The 24,206-nt window shown below is 41.4% G+C and overlaps 1 long non-coding RNA gene across 2 annotated transcripts in view; it reads right to left on the bottom strand.

The window, feature by feature from the left end:
* LOC136104044 (uncharacterized) overlaps positions 1-24,206 on the bottom strand; it is a 79,633-nt gene that overhangs the window by 22,100 nt on the left and 33,327 nt on the right. Inside the window, exons 1-7 of one of the 2 annotated variants that reach the window (XR_011739827.1) lie at positions 9,781-11,012; positions 8,744-8,879; positions 6,522-6,588; positions 4,244-4,293; positions 4,002-4,111; positions 2,616-2,722; positions 1,757-1,844 (exon numbers count right to left, since the gene is read on the bottom strand). This is a non-coding gene — a long non-coding RNA (uncharacterized lncRNA). Of the gene's footprint in view, positions 1-1,756; positions 1,845-2,615; positions 2,723-4,001; positions 4,112-4,243; positions 4,294-6,521; positions 6,589-8,743; positions 8,880-9,780; positions 11,013-21,427; positions 21,518-24,206 lie in introns of those variants that run through there. The other variant, XR_010651702.2, reaches the window with a different exon arrangement.

Raw genomic sequence — 24,206 nt, 5'->3', positions numbered from 1 at the left:
TTGGGGGAACAAGGGGGTTAAGATCAGCTGCAAATAGAGCAAGCATTGCTGCCACAATGGGTGGAAACCTGAAGGAAAAGATTGTGGGAAAGTCTTTGTCAGGGTTGCCATATACCCAAGTAATTTGGTTTATAAGCAGTCTCTTAGATATGCTAAGTTGTGAAGGAAAAGCGTAGAAAATGTTCCATCAGTCACTTCCCCCAAGGCCTGTTTATTTTCCTCACAATATCAAACTCGAAAAACCAGATTGTTTGGCTGAGCCAGGCAGGCAGCAGCCAGGGGTGATGCAGCGTGGAAAGGGAAATCCCCCTTTCCCTGCCTTAATCGCTGATACCTTTGATTAGACCAACCCAACAGGACTTACTCAAATACATCGGATGTAACAAATACAGATAGCTCATTGTACAGAACCACCCCTCTTCCAAACAAGCAGAATTGGGGTGGTGTTCACATTCACGGTACAGGATTTGAAAAGCTACTTACAGTCCTTAAATAAAAATAAAAAATAATAATAATTACAATAATTTTTAGATATCTAAAGTTAGGTATAAGTCATCTCATCCTTAGAACCAAAGTCTTCTTAGTCAGTAAATGAGGTTACCCAGATTTTGCTGGGGTGATACTTTGGTTCTGTTTTGTTTAAATGTAGATGTGTTTGCATTTCAAAACAACTCTTTAAGTCTTATTGCACATTGATGCAATTGCAAATACAGCAGACAAGTTTAAAAAGAATATTTTGTGCTGACATCTATTTTGGAGGGATTTTCAATGCCAGACAATGTGCCTGTATTTGGTGTTTTCCTTTTCATCTACCTGCTTTCAAGTAATATTGTTTTCCAGGATACGTATGCAGCATCTTACAGATAAGAACAGTTACAAAGGTATTCTCTGTGCCAGAAGAAAAAGATAAATCCGCTGGAGTATCTCAATAGCCTCCTGTCTATCTAGTGGGCACAAAGTGAAGATTTCAGCTAGTACAGAGACAGCCACGTTATCCAGAGCTTCCTAAACATGTCCTGTGCCAGCCGGGGGGACCCAAAGCTTGATCACGGTGTGATCACAAACTTGATACACTAACGCAAGCCGGCTTTTAATTTCTGGTACATAAGAATCCGAATGAACAACTTTTTTGTTCCTTGCCAATCAAGACTTACGTGCCCTGCAATTACAATTGACAACAGATGGAAAATTGCAGTGACTAAACCCCAGAAGCTGGTGCTTTTCTAATTTTAAATTAGTAGTTCAGTGGATTAAGGTTAAACATTTGCCTATTGCTGGATCACCCTGAAAGTATGTTAAACACTGGGTTAGGGAACAGCCCTCTGAGTAGCTGAGCAAACATAGAATCTGGAACCAAACCTTGGTTCACGGGTACAAAAAGAGCAGAGAGACTCAAACAAAACTCCTACACCCACAAATGAGCTTCTCTGTGTTTTGTTAGAAGTACCATGTAATAGTATGCAAAAAAAAACCATGCTCATGGATGTTTTGCACATACAAATCCAGCCAAGCTGAAGAGCTGACTTGGATTTTGGTCTTTAAAGGCTGAGGAATTGTTCTGATTCCACCATAAAATGGGGAGAGGTATGGAAACCCCAAAGGAAAGACAGAGAGTTGGCCTGTGGATCCTGCTGCCAGGAATCCCTATAAAAGTGGAGGCAGATCCTGCACGATGCACCCAACTCCCTGCCAGGGCAGCAGCCACCCTGTAAAGGAACCAGCAAGGCCACAGCCATCGTGGCTGTTTATTACTTACAGTGAGCAGAATTACAGGAAATGTTGCCACGAGCTGCAGCATTTCAAAGCAGGACTGGTAAGCAGGAGCGTATCTGTTGTTTGGCAGCCTTCAGAACAGAGGGAAAGGAAACATTTTAGGTCAGGTGAGGGAAAGAGGAACCGAGGCAACAGGAGCATGATGAAAAGGTAACGAAGTAATCGAGGTATAAGTCTAAAACTAGAAGTTCAGGGGCTTTTGTCATTCATATCATCAGAATTTGTTTTGTCTTATGCAACTCAGCTGGATTTACAAGATGCAAGAGGGAAGTGTTGGAAAGGAGATAACCCCAGCCATAAATAACTGAAAATAAAACAAACAGGAGATTTCAAGGCTTTGCTGATTCAGTAAGAGGCATGAAATTCCTCTCACTGTTTAAACACTTACTCAAAATAGATCTATTAAGAGCTAAAAGTAAGTGTGTTAGGAAACAGCCCTCATTGATCTAATACTCTTGTTTAATCTTTAAAAAGTGTAGGAACGGGAATGTGCAAACCCTAAATTGCAAAGCCAGCATCTGCAAACCTTCATTCAAGGTTCCTAATCGCTGTCTGATTCAACCAGACACGTGGCTCTTTTTATTTCTTATTTGTGCGTATTCAGGCACAGTGACTGGTATTATCACATGCCTGGGGAATGGCCTTTTTTTCAGGGAGGTGTTGGCTTATTTCCATTTTGTTTTTAGGAGGTCAGTGGTTTGGGACCGGACTGAAACATTTCAAAGACAGCACAAACAGTTCTTTTCTTTCAAATGAACCTCAGGGAAAAATAACGGTCTGGCCATTGCACAATGTTAAGAGTTACAGCCCTACTTCTGCCAGCACTTTGATCCATGACTTACACTAACAACAATAAGATTCCACAACCCTCAAGGTGCAGCTCAGCATCTCAAAATGATCAGAAATTGCTTTGTAGCTCCAAGACCAAAGGCAGATGCTGTTTCCGAGCCTGTACGTGTAATAGAAAAAAGACAATGAGTGCTACAGAAATAGTCTTCAGAGCCTCTGGATTAATTTTGAAGAGTACAGTAATGCTCTGTAATGCTCTAGGTCATTGGTTTTATATACAAAATTGTAGTGTGCTTTAATTGCACAATCTGTGGCAAGTACGTAACCAAAACTCCCTAGGAAGAAACTGCAAACACAAAGACAAAAGGGGATGAACAATGTTTTAAGCTCTCTCCTAAAACAATGTGATATGCATTATGATTAGAAGATGCATTAAATAGCCTAGATCCACTAAAATACAGATCCAGGCATGTCTCTATTCCACCTCAAGATAATGATACCCTAAAACATGGATAATGGCATTAATTTCCCCATGGCAGAGAAGATAAATGTCTGGTAACCTCAAGAGACACTGAAGTGACCCTGGTAGGGCTCTGACTTCCAATGCTGTTAAAATTATTTATTATAGACACTATATTATTAAACCCCTTTGAGTTATCCAAACAAATCCCCTAATTTGTTATTAGGTCACTAGAACGAATTAGACCACCGGGATGTTCCTTACTTTAACTGACACCCAAGCAGGGACAGGTTACTTCATCAAGGGGTGGAGAACGGCTTTAGGTCATCAGAAAGGCAAACACAGCGTCAGGAGTGATATCTGAGACCTCAGCAACCCTCCATCCTGCACTCCTCCCCATGGGCCTTAAGCCATTGTCATTCAGCCCTTGGCTCACAAAACCTCCAAAACTGGCGGCAGAACAGAGTGAATTTCTCTAGACGAGCATTGGGAGCAGAAGAAGGAACCAAACGCATCTCCCAAGGTTTTATGTATTTCATACGTGCAGCAATTTCACAGCTATAATTTTGTAAAAGCTATCAGACTGTTCGCGTAAGTGCTAAGCTCTACAAACTCCTTTCTGCACCAGACTACGGACTACTTTGGAACACAAGGCAGACGTAATTCCCAGAGATGAGGAGAGGAGGATTTTCGCCACCTTCACAAGGTGTCTCTCTTGCTTTCACCAAGATCACGTCTGGCTTTTCCACTCGCGGATCACAACACTCTCCTCACACCGCTACAAACAGCATTACAACACCCTAGTGTTACCACACCCTGGTGCTACTACACCCTGGTGCTACTACACCTTCCAGCTACTGCAATTTTTTTGCTCTTCAGCTTTTTGAACGCAGAATCTCAGCTTTCATTGAAAGAAAACCTACCGCAGACTCATTGTTGGAGACGGGAGCTTGAAAACTACAAAAGATATTGGACTTACATTGTTGTTGACTTTGCAGTCATAACTTGTTAACCATCAGCAACAGGCTGCAGAAGTCCTTCTCCTCCGTGTAGGGAAGCTGATTTCTGAGTTGGGCATTGTGGCTGCACCTGCAAAACCATATTTTCTTATAGTCATTGTTTTCTTTCAAAAGGGGAAAGTTAGGAGTGAGACTATGCGTGTTATTTATAAATGGTTTAAGCCAATTTAAATTCTGTGCTGCAAAAAAGGCAGGTACCCACCTTTCCCAATTCCTGCCCTCAGAGCTGGCCCAAGTCAGTAGATCCATCTGCTAATTAACAGGGAAAAAAAAAAACATAAATGGATTTCCAGTCAGATCAACTCCCTCATCTGGCTGGCAATGAAGTCACAGAATCCTTAGTGCTGCTGCTCAAGGAGAGGTACAACTGGCGATTTTAGAGAGAGCAAACTCCAGATCTATTAAGACAATGGTAACAACGTGTGTTCAGTGCATCCCAGAAGAAAAGTGACTTATTTTGCTGGAGCTGAGTCCAGAAAGAATCCCTTGGTCTCCCCCCATGAAAAGGAACACATAAAAAAAGGATATATACCACTGAAGAGAACCATTAATGTTCGAGATATCCTACATGTCATTTGGAGACACAGAGCCAGGGAGTATGTGGGAATGAGAAATAAATGTGATGTGGACTAAAGAGTGAAGTGGGAGGAGAGGCCTTTGGCCATAGGCATGAAAAAGTGATAAACAGAATATGTCAGGAGAGAAAAACATCTGAAAGTGGGCCCTGCAAAGATAACGCATGCTGGATAGAAAACTACATGTGAGGTTGCACCCCCAGCTCCTACCCAGCCTGATGGATTTACTCAGTGCTTGGGAACAGCTAGCTCAACTTGAAACTGGCCCTTACTTGTCACAGACTGAAATTATCCACTCAAATAACCAAATATATTTGATATTCTCTACAATTCTATTCCATTTGTATTCTATAAAAGGGCTTAGGACCTTTTATAAAAGCCCAGGTTTCAGAAAAATGCAAGCACAGCCCTGTATCCCTAGAAAATAAGTTAACAATATTTCCCAGCGTATTCAGTGAATATTATTGCCAGCACTGTGAAATCTCATTTCCGCAACTTGAAAAACAAACAAACAAAAAAATCAGGCATAACCTAAAATAGGAAGAAACAAAGGAAACCACAAGCACACACAACAGCCTGGACTTCCTGCTCCTTCCTCAGCACTGGGTTTGTGTTTCCCCTCGCCGCTGTTGAGATGTCGGGAGAGGTCAGAACGTCAGCTGTAAATCACCCGCGTTCTCAGGCAGCTGAAGGTGCAATAACTCACTGCTCGTCTCTGCATCTGGGAGCAGCAAGCACCCTTTTTTCCAGCTGTGTTTCACTAACTGCAAAAAGATGCCTGAAATGGTCTCAATATGGCCCTACTGGTATCGGTAGCTAATCTCCAATTGATTTTGCTGGAGAAAGACCGAATTCAAAATACAGTTTTGTATTCACCCCATCCTTCCCTCGCTCATACAAGAGCATCCTGTTCCTCAGCAGAAAGTGGAGCAGACCCTGTGGGCAGAGCACAGGAAACACAAATCCTTTGGGGGAAAGGGAAGAAAGGGGAAGAAGCAGGGGAAAAGAAAAATAAAAAAGAAGGGATTTGGGGTAGCAAAATAGGCAGGGATAAAGGAGTCTGGTGTATTATCTGGGCGGCTGTGACCACATCACGTGTCATTTGTAGCACACATCCCACATTTGACTAACAGGAGCTGTGGTTATTTTTCTCCTGTACTTTTGTGAACTCTGCACACAGCAAACCCAGCTCAGAGCAACATTGAAAAATTGGTCTTATATATACCTGGATGCAACTTTTGGTAGTTCCTAAGGATGTACCTGACTTGATCACAAATTTCTTCCCCATCAGACAATCTGTAAGATTCCAAAGCCCAGCAACTCATGCTGAGGGGTTAACAAGTCCTCAGCTCTCTTGCTTCTATCTCTAGAACACAGAGCATTTCAGTCACCAATGTAGTTTCACCGAAATGGGTAGAAAGAGGTGGCTGGTTCTTCAGCACCTTGTGTTTTAATTGCTTGTGGAAGGTCCTATCATGCTAAAAAATATCGGGCAATTCACCTACTTGAATATAAAAGCTTATTCCAGGTAAATAAATGCAGCAGGCAGGTAAGTAACAGTTTGATTTCATCAACATCGCCCTCACCAAATTATTGAGTATTTTACCTTGGAAATTGTGTGGGTTTAGCTGGGCCTGACACACAACTGCAGAAGCTGGTTATCAGCCTCGAGAAAAACCAAGTCCATGTGTTAGATGACTTGGCTGCTTTTTCAGGATGCACAGAAACCTTTCAACATCTTGTGAACCAATATTTCTCATGTTGCACCAGAACAACGGGAGACTGAGTTTGCCTGCAGCAATCCACGGAGAATTCTCTTTATGAGGTGGCTGGTTTTGCCTTGTTTAAACACTGAGAAAACAGGCTGATGTGATTTCAGACCCCTTCCCCTTTTCCACCACTAACCTAGAGCTGTTTGTGGATCCAAAGGAAGAACACACGACGTGCACTCACCCAGACACAGCTGAACTGCCTGCAGCCAAAATACAAAAGATTGAATATGTAATTTATTATTTTTTTTTGTAGTATAATCATTCTGTCATGTATAATGGATGCACAGGCATCATTCGCCCTTTTGAAAACCTAAAGCAAAGCTTTATTTGATTCCTGTAAATCTCATGGGCTTCAAATTGAAGCATTCCCTTCTGTCAGCAGCACAAAGCTTAGCAATGAAATTCCACAGCCCAAATAGGACTTTAAGGCCTTAATTATACTTTAAAAACAGGGTGTCATTAATGATTTTGTTATTTTCAGTGGCATATGAGCTACAAGAGCTTTAATACATGTGTAAGCCCATAAGGGGTGTGGGGAGGAAGGGACCAAACAACAGATTACCCCCAAATTCCGGGTTTTTTTCAGATGCATTTAAGACTAAAATCTTTGGAAGGCCTAAGAGTAGAGGAGGCTAAAGGTTTGAGGGGGGGAGGGTGCAGAATTTCTGGATATGGAAGCAGTTGGTTGGAGTCGGGGGCAATGGGGACTCGGGGATAATGGGGAGTCGGGGGCAATGAGGAGTCGGGGGCAATGAGGAGTCAGGGGCAATGGGGAGTTGGGGGCAATGAGGAGTCAGGGGCAATGGGGAGTCAGGGGTAATGGGGAGTCGGGGGCAATGGGGAGTCGGGGGCAATGGGGAGTTGGGGGCAATGGGGAATCAGGGGCAATGGGGAGTTGGGGGCAATGGGGAGTCAGGGGCAATGGGGAGTTGGGGGCAATGAGGAGTCAGGGGCAATGGGGAGTCAGGGGCAAAGGGGAGTCGGGGGCAATGGGGAGTTGGGGGCAATGGGGAGTTGGGGGCAATGGGGAATCAGGGGCAATGGGGAGTCGGGGGTAATGGGGAGTCAGGGGCAATGAGGAGTCAGGGGCAATGGGGAGTTGGTGCTTTTTGCTTAGAAAAAACTCAGAGGGAGGCAAAGGGGCCACATGAAGATTCCAAGAACAGACACTGCAAAGTCCCTCCCTAACCGAAGTGAACAGCCAGGCTTAAAGAAATAAATGGATAAAAATATTCCAGACAAAAAAAGCTTTGTTTCTCTGCTTGACAAGACAACTAACATCTCATGAGGCCACGCATCAAAGTATCTCAAGTATGTGGCTTTGTTTTCTTCACAGGAAAACCAGAAATGTTGTCAGCCTTGTTTTATAAAAGCGAAATCTGGCCAAAGACCAGGTGACATGCCCAGAATCAGCCGTGACATCTGTGGCTGAGGTGGGAAAGGGTCAGGGTTCATCTTTTTCAGGTGACATAACCGCAAGATCACCGTTGCTTTCCTAAATGAATATCATGTTTTCACATTGCTGGCTCTGAGCCGCAGTGCCCAAATTGTGATCAAAGCTTTGCGCGCCTGGCATCTGGGGCATCCACCACATGATTTCTGCGTGATTCCTTACAAAGGGAGAGGCCAGTGACTGCGCTCAGATCCAGATTTGCAGTTTTTGAAGCGCTCAGTGCTAAAACGCTGGTTCTGAGAACCGTGGTTCTTTGTGCCACTGTTGCCTGCAAGAGATACAAGCCCTCCAGACAACCCTTGTTGTAAGACCTCCTAGGTCACAGGCCTCCGTTTGCAGCCATAATTTCAGTCCTGATAATTTTTTAGGCTCAGCAGAGCCAGGAGAAAGTTCCCGCAGCTCAGCCACGACACGGCTATCCAGAAGAGGGAGTGCATACATAGCATACACAGATGGAAATCAAGATTTTGCCGTGCTGGGTCCTCACTGCAGAGCGTAGAGGTCCTGCAAACACCCAGCTGCATTTTCCACGCTGCCAGATGTTCAGTGCTGCGTACAGCTCAGGGAAATACCCACTGCACAGCTTGGTCAACAAGATATTGCTCCTCTTTGCTGTGTGGATGCTTGAGATGTTCTCAGATGTTTTCAAATGAAAACATAGTGATTTTTGCTTTTTGGTAAGCTTGCTTTATATATTGGCTTGCTGGTCCGAATTAATATCTCCAGCTAGAATTTAAGCCAGCTTGGTTTCAAGTCCCTCTCAATTGTTCTTCCTTCCTGATTTGATAAGTAACTTGCAGCATGCAAATTCATAGTTAATTGTCCTGACTTATTCAAGAGTGAAGTTTATGAATTCAGTTTGTGTGCACAGCAGAGTTTTTGCAGGTAGAACTTGCACTTACCTTTGTCTGGTTTTGCAACTACAGACCCCAAGGGTACCCAGACAGCAGTGGAGGTGCCCTTGACAATTAAAAATGCAGTTGACCACAAGAATGAAGCCACAGGCAACCACCAGGTACAGACATTAACCTGTTAGACCTGCGTTATGAACAGGAAGTAAGAAATGGGCAGGCATATTACAGCAAGTTTCTAAAGAAAACAATTCTGATCATGTTTTTCTTAATTTCTACATTAAGATTTGTCCTCTCCGTCTCCCTCAACACACAGTGTTCAATATCGCACTGAATTATGTTCTTTTTATATTGGGCTAAATCTCTTTGGTTTGACTTTGCTCCATTTTGTTCATCTTTCCTTTCTCTCTAGTTCACAAAAAAGCCCACAAGACTAAATTTTGAAAGAAGGACTGAAAGGCTATATTAACTTTGTTTAGCTGCTGGCAACAGTATAAAAGGATAATAACAGGATTATTTATATCATTATTACCTCTTTTTCTGTGCCTTCCTTACTTAACCTTTCTTTTTTTTAATGTCTTTTACAGATTATCAAGAGCTTGTATTTTGTTGACTTTTGTTATTCATTAAAAATGAAGTTCAAGGTCATTGTAGCTACAACAGGTAAATACAGGTTATTATTATGGTTTTGAAAACAAGTAACTTTCATTGTAGGGCAGTAAGTTTTCGAAAAGCAAAAAAAAATGAAAGCACTGCCTGTGCTTCATTATTAAGCAATTCTGTATAAGTGGGTTAAAAAGTCACTGCTGTGATTTGAATCATCGGTATGCTATACTGCTTCGTCTTGCTCAACTTGCACCCTCTTTCTGCAGAGGAACTAAAATAGCAAGGGCAGGTAACAACTCCCACTTATCTTCAGCAAGGTAAATAACTGAGGAAGTAATCAGTATTAACTCGCTATTTATTAACATTGTTTCAGCTCTGTTATCAAGCCCTGGAAAGTTTAAGGCCCAGGTTGAGATCTCTGGCTTGAGAAGGAGCCCAAGTAGGTGCCTCTTACATCAGTCTTGGTTGAAGAAAGTACTTACTAATATTTCTTTTGGAGGCTGGGAGAAGAAGCAGCAATGGCATGCCACTCTGCCTATGTTTCTATTCCCTTTTAACATGTTTCTTCTCCCTTGGAACAGACCTTCCGCAGTGCTTTTTAGGCAAGAGCCAGCAGTAGATTTTGCTTGCTGATAGAAAGTCATTCTGACTCGTTTCCACAGAACTCCCCAGGCTTTTCTGGCGTAAGCATTGCAGAACTTGCACCTCAATGCTTGGCAAAGACACTGGCTTTTGTTCAGTAGCGTCCAAAGGGCTAATAAACCCCTTAATTATTTGCAATCAAACATACAGTAAAGCCATCTGCAACAGATTCAGTGTATCAGCTGCCTCAACCCTTCGCTGCGGTTGCTGTGAACGGGGGGGAAGTTCAAAGGCTTGGAAAAATAATCCTCCTCTGGTTAGATGCATCAGTCACTCAAACAAAAGAAAGGAACAGCAGTAAATTACTAGTTGAATAACAAGTATCAATAACAACAGTCACGGAAAGTGGAAAATGACGACAAAACTTGAAGGCAGTGCCGCAGAATGCTGAAATTCTGGTATAGAGCAATGAATTGCCCTCACCTGACTTTGCTTTCTTCCACAGACCAGGCTATGTTGTTCCTTTTATTGCCTGCTCCAAGGATGGATTTGCCAGTTTTCTAGAAGCTGAACCTGTTTCCAGTTGTTACTTTTATTTTACTTCGAGGTTGAGCTAAGGTTCAGCTGAGAAAAAAAAACCAACACCCACAATAAACATAAATTTTACACCATGCTGGAATCCAGTGCAAGCTTTTCTATGGGAGTTTCCCATGAGAAAAAAACAAGTCTCTGCTTGTTGACCCAATTTCTGAGCTGAAGTGTCGAAAGAACAAAAAGCTCCGGAACATCTCCTTGTCACACAAACCAGCTGTTCTTAGCTTACCGTAGGAGCTGAAGCTCTCTGTATAATCATGAGTCTTCTGAGCTACTCAAACTTCGAGACCTTTCTCCTCCTGTTGAGCCCAGAGGGTGTCTTGGTTCACAGGTTGTGGCAATAGCTTCCAAAAATACTTATAAAATAGTTCTCTGGAATAGCTTGCAGGTTTGACCTTTACCCCTTGGGTTTTTGCAGGTATGGTAAAAGCAGGACAATCCATTTACCTGTCTGATCTGATAAGAAAATTCATTTCCTTCTCAGTTTGGATTTTTATAAATATGAATACATGATGCTAGCTATCAAAGATAATGAAGGCTTAGGCCCCAGATTTTAACCAGCAAGATGATACTAACACTGACAGTCTCTATTTTATCTTTTCTTTTTGAAGTTGTCAAGTAAACTCAACACTTCCAAAGACATTCACAGCATATTTGAGGTTCTATCAGGTTGTTTGAAAAAAGAACTACAAAGACTTCAATGTATTTTTCTTTGCCTTTATATTATCTGAACGAACAGGACACAGAAAGGTTGAACAGAGGTAAGGAAGAAAATCCCATTGTACAGTTGTTTGCACAATTCCCATCTCCCATGTTTGGAAAGACCACAAACATCAGATGTGTTCTTGGAGAGAGACCGGAGCTCTTGGGAATTTAGTTCCATTTGGTTTGGGGTTTTTTAGAAAGCCTTAAACCTTATCAGCTCCCAGCAGAGGACTCCACAAAGAACCCTGAACCAACAATAACACCAAAAACCAACCTCCACCACACATCCTTGTTCTGTATGTTTGGGGGAGGGCTTTTAATTTTGTCAATAGATCATTTGCTAATTTGCCAGAATGACACAAGACAGTTAACGAAGCAGATCCATGCCTTACCTGCAAAACTCAGCCACCAGAGCAATAAAATGCAACAACTCGCATTTCAATTCTCCATGTAGTTTCCTTATTCCGGTTCTGCGATAGACCTGGGATTTTGTGGAGAGTTTTCACGCATTGGAAAACTACTCAAACCACCAGTTCAACGGTTCTCAAGCAAATGGTTCTCAAAAAGGTCTGAGAAAGGGACAAGAGGAAAAGGCATGGCCAGGTAGATGAAGGGAAATCTTTAAGGGGGCATCCTTCAAAAAGCTGTCAAGTTCAAATGAAGCCAACAGGAAGCACCGCAAACTCTGGTGGGTTAAACGTAAAACACAACACAAAACATTAAGGTAGGCCAAGCCGAACTTCTTTTTGTGAAAGGTGAAGATGAGGCTATTGAACAAAGACAAAACCAAAGTGTGAGCTGATGTCAGGATCAGATGGTGTTCCCCCGAGCGAATGGTGACAGACTGGGAAGGATGTCATGACTGACGGATTAGTAACAACGGCACAGAGCGTCGCCTTTGAACCTGGGAACTTGGGAAGAGCAAGTAATGCATCAACTTGTAACATGGGTATTAGCAGCGATCTGGAAAACTATGGACATCTGAACCAGACATTTTAATTTCAAAAGCTTTTGATTTTAAGGCTAAGGATCTGATGTCTGACAAAACCCAGTGGGAGGCACAGGGTTCCTGTGGGCATGTTGCTCTCGTGGGTTTCTCCTCCAATCTGGATAACCATGGACTGGAACAGAGGAGTTTTGTGTATTTTCCAAAGGTAACCCCCACCTGCAACAGTGTTACAGTAGTACTGTCTTGAAGTAACTCATAAATTACTAGGACTAGCTTTCTGGTCTCTGAAATAAAGCATAATTTCTTCTTCTCTTTTGAGGTACCCCGGCAGTGTTGCAGCCATTGGTTTTAATGTTTGATTTTGGAAGCTTCAAGGTGACCACATACCAGAGCCATTCAGAAGATTAATGTTTCTCCGGTTACTTTTGAATCTTTTGAATATGCATGTTTGGGGGTTTCTTTTTTTCTTTTTAAAGTAGTAAGTTCCTTCAGTATTGACACATGCATTCTGTCTCAGAACACTTTTTAGAACTAGTTCATGTTTTGTAACATGTAGTACAATTAAATACACTTAAAGGACAAATATATTTCATATTCAGCCTATTCTGGCTGGAATCTGTTTCCCACAAGTTCTAAGAATGAATCAGGTCTTGTTCTGCACTTTCTCCCCTACCAAACACAGTCCATGAAGACAGATCGATTCATAATTTTCTCCTCCTTATTAATAGATCTTAGCTATCAATATGAGATAATTTGCATTTATTTTGTCTAGTTATAGTTGAGTTCTCTTGATTTTATATGGATGAACTGCAATCAGTTATGAGAGGGGAAAAATAGTATAAACTAGTTCAAGAAAAAGATCAGTGTTGCTACATACAGGATGTTAAAAGCACCTGGGTCCCTTTATAGTCATACAGTCAAACCGTGTGTGCACATGCTTTTAAGAGCTGCTATAATTACCCAGAACAAAAATGCACCATCAATTTGTGTGCGAGTGTGTAGACCTCACCTGCTCTTCTGAGCAAAATGAGTGTGGAAAGAAAAATTCTGGGGAAGTTACTCCTGAAACAAGAAAAAGACTGATTAAAGTAAGCACACAAACCCTTCGTCATGTGAGTAATCCTTTCCCCTGCAAATCATTTTATTGACGTCAGGTGACGCTCCTTGTGTGAGGCCGGATTAGTTACGTGACCAAAGGCTTCCAGGATTAGGTCCAAACATTATTCCACAAAGAGTCCCTACAGGTCTCCAAGATTATCTTAATTATTTTGCCCTTTGTAAAGTACTCATTCAACTGCAAGTCCCTCTGATAAATCCAGTCTCTTCTCTAGGTTTTCTATTGGGTTTAGTTATTTTCTTGCACTCATAGTGATTGTAACAGTGAGGTAAGGTTTAATTTGCAAAGACAAGGTAACCCTGTTGCAAGAATAGCTTACATTTAACTTCTGATATAAGGCTGGCTTTAATTCATCATTACAAAAGATCAGAGTTGTTCAAGCAATGGCAGTATATTGCTAATATTTCCCTTGAACTGCTCGATATAAAATTCCAGTGTCAAATTATTACATCATAAATGCACAAATCTGGCTTGCACGAAGCTTTAGAGCTTTTAATATATAAATGATAGAAAAGTCTCATTTTCTTATATTGTTTCAATCATATTATGCCCTTACAGTAAAAAAGGACGGTCTGTATGGTAACAGCACTTAATACATTATCAGCAATGTATCATCATAATAAAGTCACTTATCATATTCATCCTTTTTCTACTGAATTTTTAGCCTTGCTCCAATCTACTGCTATTTTATTATTAATTATATAGCCGTGTATTTAGAAGATCACTACCACAATCTTAGCTCAATAGTGTATATTTTTTATTAGATACGATGGAAAAGAGAAAACAGTTTTTTCCTATTAGAAACTATCTTCGAGTCTTGTCGCAATTGTGTTGGCCCTTAAAATGGAGTGTATTTGATTCTTTATCTAGCAGAATACTGTAACAGATGAATGGTATGAAACGGTTCACACTGTGGCCCTTTAAACCCTCTCTCTTAAGCATCAAAAGAGAGCTGGACATGCCCTTGTGTCCCCGCCTGGAGCTGGACATGGGACCTGTGGATGTGCACATGGTTATGTACCTTTGAGTTCAAGTGCACGAGCTCTCCCAGAAATGGGGTAGTTTTTAGTTCTGCCTCCTGCTGTAAATCCCAGCACGCCACTGCTCTGATGGATCTTGCAGAATACTCCTTAAATGGCTTCAAAACAGAGAAGGCAGAAGAAAATGGCCTTTTAGTTTTAATCTTGATACAAAAGGAAAGTATACGCTGGCATCTCTTACCAATTAAGTCATCGTCTGACGTCCGTTTTCCCCCACAGCCACGCAAAAAACTACTGATCAAGTCCAGGATAGACAGAACTCCCACTGCTTTCCAGAACAGCACTGGCTACAGGACTGATAATGTTCAGAGAAACTGAGATCAGACCACCGAATCGATGTGAACCCCAGATTTGCAGTTAGAAGTAACCTCGGTTATTACACCATACCTAACACTGTTTCTAGATTTAACACATACGCACACACTGAGCTGCAGGAAAACTCTGTTACACCAAAGAGGACTCGGACCCCGGATTTTTGCAGTGTTCATTTTGAAGGGATAGAGTTTGTTCTGAGATTTTGGCTGATGAGCCATCAATCATTTCCACAATTGCTAAAGCAGTAGAAGATACACAGTCCTAACCAAGGGCAAGAATGGATGAGTAACAAGGCATTTAACATCATTTTTTGAGGAATTTGTATCTCAAAGGAACTCAGCTGGCACAACTCTTGATAATGACTAAAATGAACTTGTAAATGATAAGTTTCCACCATAGCAACATTGGATCCCAGCTTCAGCACAAGAGAATAACCATTCTCAATTAAGGGTCTGATCAGCTGGATTCCCTGTGCACTGTCAGGTTTACATGTTGTCCTTAAACCAGAGGCACACAGGGTACTCGTTGATCTGCAGGAGTGACTTTTTGCTGTATTATTGGTATGTAAGAGTAAATAGTGTAAATGTTTGCTAATGGCATGGGACCAAAACGTAGCAACGCTTCCTCCTTGCACCTGCAACCAAATACACCTATTTCATAGGATAGCAAGGCTGCTTAAAACTAACACTAACCAGATACAGGGGGTTTGCATTGCAACAGCTCAAGAAAATATTAATACAATGGGGGTGTAACTGTAAAACCAGGATCCACAGCTAGGTGCTAAAGTTAGTTGATATTGTGTTCAGTGATGCTCAGATCCTGATTTTGATTTCTTCTAGAAAAAAGAGTCACTTGCCAAACACAGATTAGACAGGGTCTCAAACACCTACCCATTTAAGAATGGTGAACAGTGAAACATTGGGTTTAGCGGTGAAACTAAGATGTAGGTATATATGTGTTAGAGTGAGGAAGATGTACCTGAAAATGCAGGGCTTTTTAATGCGTTTAGAGGGGGAAAAGAAATTCCATCTTGCACAGAATGCATCATCAAGGATCATAAAATACCTCATGGACGGACAATGGGCCATAGATGAAGAACTGCAAAGCAAGAAGTTCTCTCGTGGCTCAGAGTCACTGCGGCTTTAAGACGTTTCTTTTGGATTCCTGTTACTCGTATCTTTTCCAGAAGTGAATTTTAGTGATAACACCAAAAGTCTTGGCTTGTATTTACACAAACCACTGTGAACCCTAAAACGAACACAGTCCACTAGGCAATTTGATCAGTGTCACAGAACAAGCCTGTAAAAGAGTCAAGAACGAGTATTCAGGAGTTTCACTTGCAATTCATGTGGTATTTGATTTCATTTCTTATGTTGGTTGGTTGATTGTGTTTTGTGTTGGGGTTTTTTTTAAGTGTTACAAGCTGTAATTCTGCCCCAAATGGCAACACTCCATATGTAAATGAGAGGGGGAAAAGATAACACACAAGGTAAATGTGGAAAAATACTTCATAGCACAAGTGGCCAAGTACTCTCTTTGTCACCAAAGGCTGGGTTAATAAGTACTACTGCATTTATATGGTTTAAAATAATCTTTGGGACTGAAGAAGCGGTGCAGCAGGGCTACCATGGGGTTAGGGACATTCACATCCATGCAGCGATATTGCTTGAGCAGTTGGCCGCATGTTTGAAATGAGCTGTTGCACTTTGCTATGAGTCATTTGTTTATTGTCAGCTTTAGCAGATGAATCAATGACCCCGTGTATCAAAGTCTCTAATGGTGATTTGGTTTGTTTTCTTTCTAAAATGCTAAATTGAAGTATCTATTCCATTCACCAGGTGATCTTGCAAATTATTAACGCTGCAATCCATAATAAAATAAATCATCAACAGCAAAGCAGAAAGGTCTTACGAGGATAACACCAAGCATTTAATAAAAACCCAAGCAATAAACACTATATGATTTCTTTTTAATTTGAGTTGCTTGTATTTCTGTTTAGAAAGCGTGATCCCAAAGGCAAAGCTTTCCCAGAAAACACCAGCAGCAGCTCACTCTCTAGCCAGCATCTTTACCAGCTTGAGCAAGAGGAAACCAGGACGACAAATCTCCCAAAATCTGTGACGTTGATATCATTTCAGCTCAATGTAATTGATGGAAAACTGATCACAATGTTCTTTCCCTTCTTTCCTCCATAATCTTGTTTAAATTCAGCCAACATCAGTTCAAAAAAAACCCATTCATAGGCTATTTTTCTGGACTTGTGCTTGAGCTGAACTAATAATCTCTTTCCAATGAGAGCACAGCTTATCAGCAGAGTAACCCCATGAGAGATTTCAATGCAGAATTCTAAAAGAAAGCATCAGACTCTGAAAATATTTTCCTTCTAGGACCAACACAGTCATTTTTATCAATATAACAAAGAAAACATTCACTGTGAGAAAATGCCTTCACTGTATTACGAACATAGTGAACTAGGGCCGGTTGGCTGGAATTCTAATTTCATTTAGGCCACTAAAATAAACCTGCAAACATTTAATTTGCCTGAACTCTTTGTTCTTTCTCTGAGGATATGAATGCGGGAAGACCTGAAACTCCCACCTATACCTCTGTTTCTTTCTATTTACCTCTTAAAAATAGAAAGGTGTCTGATCAGCGATGCCTTGTGTTGGCTTTTGGTGTCAGCTCTTCCTCACTTTACCAGGCTCTTTAGAGACAGACAAAAGTCCTAAAGGTTAAGGTAAGGCTCCAAACAGGATTTCAGATTAAGTTTTGATACTGAGTTCAGATCTACATCCAAGTCTCTCTCTTTTAACATAAGCACTGGCTTTTTAATGAGATTTTCAGCGGTCACTCAACACAGGCCTTTCAGGTCATCCTGCCTTATAAACACTGATGAAATAGACACCAGGAGTATTTCTGCTTTTCTAGAGCCACTGGCAACCACTGCAAAGTATTCAAACTCTTACACCAAACTTTGTCCAAGAAGGGGAAACAGTGAAACCACTGAGTTACTACCAGATATATTTGCATAACAGCTAAAAGAAGTAGCAGGTTAGAGGTTCCATCTGCAAATTCAGGTATTTCCTCTGTAATCCTCAGTTTGTTCGACATTTGTACTTAGAGAGTAAAAGGAATAACTTTATATAACTCATTAAATTCATATTTTTGCAACAGTTCGCTTCCCTTCATGAAAAAAAGTTTTCCAAGTTGTTTTTCTTTACCACAACAAATATTGATATATTTCCCAAGCCTGAAAGCCTCATGTATTTTGTCTTTCTGCCTTATCGGACTCGGCCATGTGGCCTATTTAGTGTGTCATGCCTTTTACAAAAGTAAATTTTTAACCAACTGCAGTCTTAGTGACCTCGTTAGGAGCATTCAAAGTACAATCCAGGCTTGGTTTACATATTGATAGGTCACTCCAGCACAAGACCAGTGAGCCATGGAAGTGTTTCCACATGAGCCTGAGCCAATGGCATTTGCTGCCAACAGTTCATCACATTGAAAAACATTCCGAGCACGCATGGTAACCACTTTTTCTAGCTGATACCAGTGGGAACTACTTATCATAGTAGGTAAACGACTGATGTGATATATGTAAAACTGCTGGTGGAAACTCAGCCTCAGCTCCTACCACCCGGAGATGTGCAAAAGCAGCAGGAGATGTGGAAGCAGCAAGAAGTTTCCATAACATTTGGATATTGTTGGGTTTTGGCAGCCTGCGAGCCAGAACTGAGCAGCCATAAGGACACATTCCCATTGAAGAACGGCTGCCTGCTTTGTCCTTTGGTGGTTGTACTCCACAGAGAAGAAGCCAGGGATAGAAAAACATATCACAAACCCCATAAAAACAGCTACATATTACAGCAAGAACTGTTACTAAAACAGGTGACCCAAGCAGAAATAGATTTCCACAAAGGCAAGGGAAGATATGAGCACAGAAGTAAAGTAAATCAGAAGTTTGCTCTTTCTGTAGCTATCATAGATTACCCCATAGCCGTTTCTGGACACTGTTGTAATATTTGTCTTGAATGCAGAGTAAGGAGAAATACGGTGTCTTCTGTTTATTGGAAGAATTTCCCCAAACTACTAGCAGGTTTATTTTATTCTATAGAAGTTTATACAAGGTTACTCTGTACAGCTAAGTAGAGAGATGGATGGAAATCTTGCATTTCCCTGTCTTTAGCCAGCTTGCTGTTAGCTACTTTCAAAGTGCCCTGAACATCTGATGAATGGCAAAAATCCAGAGTGCTACATAAAATTGGATCTACTTCAATGCTAATTGAACTGCGCTACCTCCCACCACTTGTTTTGTACACAATAGATAAATAGTAGCAATAGTTTAGCAGAGTTACTATGGGAATAGGCTATTTCTGTTTCCCTTCCCAAGGCCGCACAGAGTGTTCCCTCAGCTTCACACTTCACCTACTCCTTGTGCTCACATTGTGTTGATGTTTTTGATCACCTGAAATCTATTTGTTTTAATGACCCTTATCCTGATGTCAACCCGGCCGCAAAATAAGCAAGTCTATAAAAAACCCGCTGGGAAGCAGAAGGTAAGAGTTCAAAGGCAGGAATTTCTGCTTTGCCTGGGTTAAGGCCGTGCTGGCAGGGATCCAGGGAGCAATGGTTGCACCTCGATGACATGGAGCTGAGCAGATAACCCGCTCCTGCCGCAGGTATTTGAAATCCTGTTATCCAGTGGGGAAAGGAGCAAGCAAAAGGAGCTGGTGTTCGGCAAGGTCATTTTTCCCATCGTCAGGGAAAAACTGCCCCTCCTCCTCATGGTTTGTTTTCAGCTTGAATCAAGATTGCACTCTCGGAAGTGCCAGCTCCGCTCCTGGAACTTGTAAACACTCCTATTTCCTTTGAAATACTTACAGTGGAACAGAAAACAGCACAAGTTCTGGTCAGGTTGCCCCAAAAGTGTGTACAACCACTGTGCAGCTACAATATTCATTCTTGGACTCGCCCCACTCCCATCCAGAACAGCAGCACTTTCTGCAAAGAGAAGGGCTAAACCATTCCCTTTTTTTTACTCAGATCACTAGATCAGGCCTCTCCAATAAAGTACAATGTGTGTTGTGTCCTTGCAGAGATATGGGCTGTTTACCTAAGCGTTCTAAACCAGGATTTGATCTGCAGTATGTTGAGTAAATACACCACTACCTTAAAACAAAACAAAACAAGGGTAAAAGGAAATCTGAGGTAATGTATCAGATCCCTTTAATCCCTCAAAAACTCATGCACAAATATGAAACAGGAAGACAGGTCAACTTCAAAAAGGCAACAAGTTATTTTCAAGCAACGTACTTACTTTCTTGGATGGGACAAGTGGTCCAGTGGCAGGAGGGGAGGTAAGGCACATTCCCCCAGGACATTCTCATAAACTACCAAATCATGGATGTGCAACTCACTGAAAAGAATCCCTCTCTAAATGTAGAAGATTGATTATCAAACCTAAAGATTATCGCAAGCGGAATCATATCAGATGTAGGGTGAGTTTAGAAGTCATCTCTTAATGCAGTGGCTGGGATGAGAACAGAGGAAGCCTGCTTACAGAATTTGCAAAGCAATTGCATATGCTTTGGAGCACAGAACTCAAAGGTGTCTCGACAAATTGAAAAGTAGGTCAAAAAGGAAAGAAACAGGACCCTAAAGTGACTATCTTACCTACCCCTTTGACCCACACGATCAGTTCTGTCAATACTACAGCTTCCAGTTGTTTGTCAAACTTATTCTCAAAATCCTCTTATGGTAAAGTGATTCCACATGCTCCCTATGTCTTTTTATCCCCCCCCAAAGCTTAAACACAGTTACCACTAGAAGAACTTTTCCAAAAAACAACCCAAATCTCACTTAATGTTAGAGGGTGGGGTTTTTTTGTCTTGTACACTGCAGAGATAGAGGGCACAATGTTCACTTTCCTTTCTGCAGCAGCTTTTTAATGTCTTACAGCTTTATGCCCCACTCCCTCCAGTTGTTTGTAAACTGAAAGAATCAGAGTTGGTTTAATCTTTCCCTCAGAACTGTATTTCTTAGAGCTCTGACTCACTGTGTCTCTCCAATCAGCCCACGTCTTTCCTGAAATGCAGCATCCAAAGCTGGACCTCTGTCTCCAGCCAATCTCTTACTAATGCTAAGTGAAGCAGATCCATGACTACATTTTTCAAGTAACGTTCCTTATTCACAGTCTCATACAACCTTTACCTGCTCGGTCACAGCAGATCACTGCTGATTAGCACTCGGTTTGTGATTCCCGCTACCGGCCTCAATTCCTTTGCTGCAGAACAGCTTCCTTGGTGCACTAAATGACCTGTTGTAACCAAACAAAAAGCTGAGGGCTCTAAAGCCAGATGTCCACGTCTCCATTTTGCCAGGGGAAGGCCAGATCACACAGGTAGATATAAGCCTGCTTGGTGGTATAGCTGTGGTGTTTAGCAGGATTGGTAAATACTGTTGCTTTTTGGGTACCAGTAGGGAGAGATTTTGCTGGTTTACGCAAGTGGATTCATGCTTGCAACGCGGAGCTGATTTGCCAAAATCAAGACAGTGCAAAAACAAGATACACATTCCTAGCACCTTCCTTGTCTGTGACATTCCCTTCAAGAACCTGCACAAACCTGATTAACTCTGTCATCCAAGTGACACCCTGCCTACCGAGGAACTCGATTTAATCAGTACCTGTCATATCACCGCAGGCAACAACCTCTCCCCTCCGGTCTTTCAGGAACACCTTTGTCCGGGCAGTGTCTGCTCTGATCCCTAAGCTTTGGCAAAGCAGCACCCAGGTCAAATCAGGTAATCTGAATCTTTAGATCTCTTACCTTGCTGGGGTTTCAAAGAGCATTGTTTGGTTCACTCCTTATCGGGCATTACACTGCGCTGCCTGAGAGGTTTCCTCCTGCTGTCCAGGCCTTCAACATACAAGGGAATGCACAAGATTATTTTTTCCCTTTGTTTTGTTTTCCTTTCCTGTATTTTCTTTCCCTTTTTTTCACCCCATTCTTCTTTTTCACTCTCTCTTGCTCTTTCTCTCCTCCTTATATAAATGCACACACCCTGCCCGTATATCTTATCAGCTACAGCTAATGCTAATTAATAAGCCCAGTATGCTAAAGACTTAATTATTCAGCCTTATATTCCATAAGCCACAGCATGCAAGCATCCCATTTCCCATTTCAGCGATGTCAAAAAGTCAATGCTTTAAAAGCCCACAGGCATCCTTGGCAAATACCGTAATCCCATGATGGATGGGATTTCTATTCAATTAGATAAACAAGCATGCAAAATCGCACAACAACCCCCCCCCTACCCCCCAAGTCACGCTGTCACCTACTGCTATTCCCGCTTTAAACCGATATTTGTTATTAAAGACACCTTGCAAATGTGACCCCACAAGACTCCAGGCCTAAATTTATCCATAGGAGGGTGATGGATACAAACACAAGCATTTCCACACTGCCCCGTCGTTATAGCCCAAACTTTTGCAGGTATAAGAGCAACTCAGCTGCTGTCAAGGTGACTAATAATTAGTCAGTGAGAGCGCTAAATGGAGCACTAATAGTGCAAAAATGGATATTCAGATTTCCATTCAGACCTTTTTTTGCCCTCAAGGATAATGAAAGTGTCAGTTTGCCACTTCTTCACCTCCCTCTTTCTTCCCCCAAAAAAGACCCTTTTCCAATTGTCTTTCAAATCTGCAGAAGTAATGATGTCAAAAGGAAAACATGCAAAGGAAAACATGTAAGAGACCTAAATATCATCTTGCAAGCCTTGTCCAAATAAAACAAAATAGTAGAAGGAAGGAAAGAAAGAATGCAAGAGTAATAATTAAAAATACCTGAATTTATGAACATAAGAATATCCAATTCACTTTCAAACAGTGAATCATAAAAATTCACATAGGTGAGTAAAAGTTTCCACAAAGAATCTTTCATTCCTACTTTTGCAGGAGAAAATTGATTTTTCAGGGACCCTTAGCCACAAAATGCAATGCCCAAGAAGACAACACATATAATAAAACTTATTATATCCTCTCATCTTATTCCATCAGACACAAGAAAAGTTCCAACCTTTTTCTTGGCAGTTTCCAAATCATGCATCGCTGCTACTGTGTAATCTTAACTCAATAGAAAACAACCAGAAGAACTATTATTTCTTTTGTCTTTCTTCCTAAGAAACCATGTCATCAATATAGCCCATAGTAATTGATCCAGGAGAGCGATCCAATTCTACTGCACTTGAAGAGAAGGGCATTGGCTCACATAACATCTCTTGAAGAAAACTGATCTTGGTCTAGGAACAAGATTTGCAAATACATACATATATATATATATATATAAACTAAATAAATAGTCTTAGCAGGACTCTTATTACTGAGGTGAGGACTAAGCTACAACAGAAAACAACTTCTTCCCCAGCTTTTGGTATTATTTAATTTAGATCCCAAAATACCATGAACCTGTCAAAACCCAAATATTTTTGGTAGACGTTTTAACTGTTTAAGAATATACTCAAACAACACAACCGACACTTTCCTGAGTGCATCTAAATTCCCCTGAGGACATGGTCCTTGTTCATACTAAATACAAGACACCCTCCTCCGTGCTAGAAGTCGACTCCTTCACACAGGACTGAGATTATGGGCATGGTAAATTATCTGATCTGCATCAAAGTCATTTTCCCACCTAGGCAACCATAGGATTCACCATGTTCACTCTGTTTCACGTGGGTAGTTTCAGCAGAGTTTAAAAAGACAATTGGTATCTCTTTTGCTAGAGATACCTTTGCTTTTTCTAAACACTCTTTTTGATTTTGCCAGAGAAATTTGCCCCTTAAATATGATGATCCCAATTTCTAAGCATGGCACTTACTACTTTCCTTATCTGTGTTGCCTTGGAAACACAGGCAAAGATTAATTTTCTTAAGCAGGCTATTGATTTCCTCTCCCTTATGTACTTATCCGATCTTATGGCTGCAAGAGTTACGCTCCAATAAACTGAAAGCTCCCTTTAATGCCATCCAAACAGTTGGTATCACAAGGTGCTACTGATACGATTCTTCCATTCCTACGCTTCATCCATGCTTGAAATACTAGCACAGAAAAATGATCGACATGCACATCCAAATCTTCAGAAATTTTGGGGAAAGAACACAGCTGTCCTTTCCTTCCTGTTAATAACCTTACGAACGTGGGTAATTGGAAACCCCAGCATTTAATCTTAAACCCCACAGATTGGTCGACTCTGAATTGGACACTGAATCTGACCCAGCTCATGGAAGCAACTTGTGGGTCACATCGACTGTATTTCTATCAGCAGCGGAAAACGTAAAAGACCTGGAAAATGCCAATATTTCTAGTTTCTCAGGTAATTGCAAACAAAAGCTCTTCCTACATCACCAGTTTAGTAGGTATGACTGAGCAACAACCAAAGACTCCTTCCAAAATGCTGCATTTCAGAACCATGATATCTATTGTCCGACTTCTCCCGGTTTGCCTCACAAACCTTTGCAGGGTGTCTGTTCAGTGCAGCAGGCACTCGGTGCATAAGATGAGCGCCTGCATCAAGTCCCCATAAAACAGCACAAAAAAAGGATCAGAAT

This window comes from Patagioenas fasciata, chromosome 6 (genome assembly GCF_037038585.1).
Source record: "Patagioenas fasciata isolate bPatFas1 chromosome 6, bPatFas1.hap1, whole genome shotgun sequence".
Taxonomy (NCBI): Eukaryota; Metazoa; Chordata; class Aves; order Columbiformes; family Columbidae; genus Patagioenas; species Patagioenas fasciata.
This window is presented reverse-complemented; position numbering and strand designations above follow the sequence as displayed.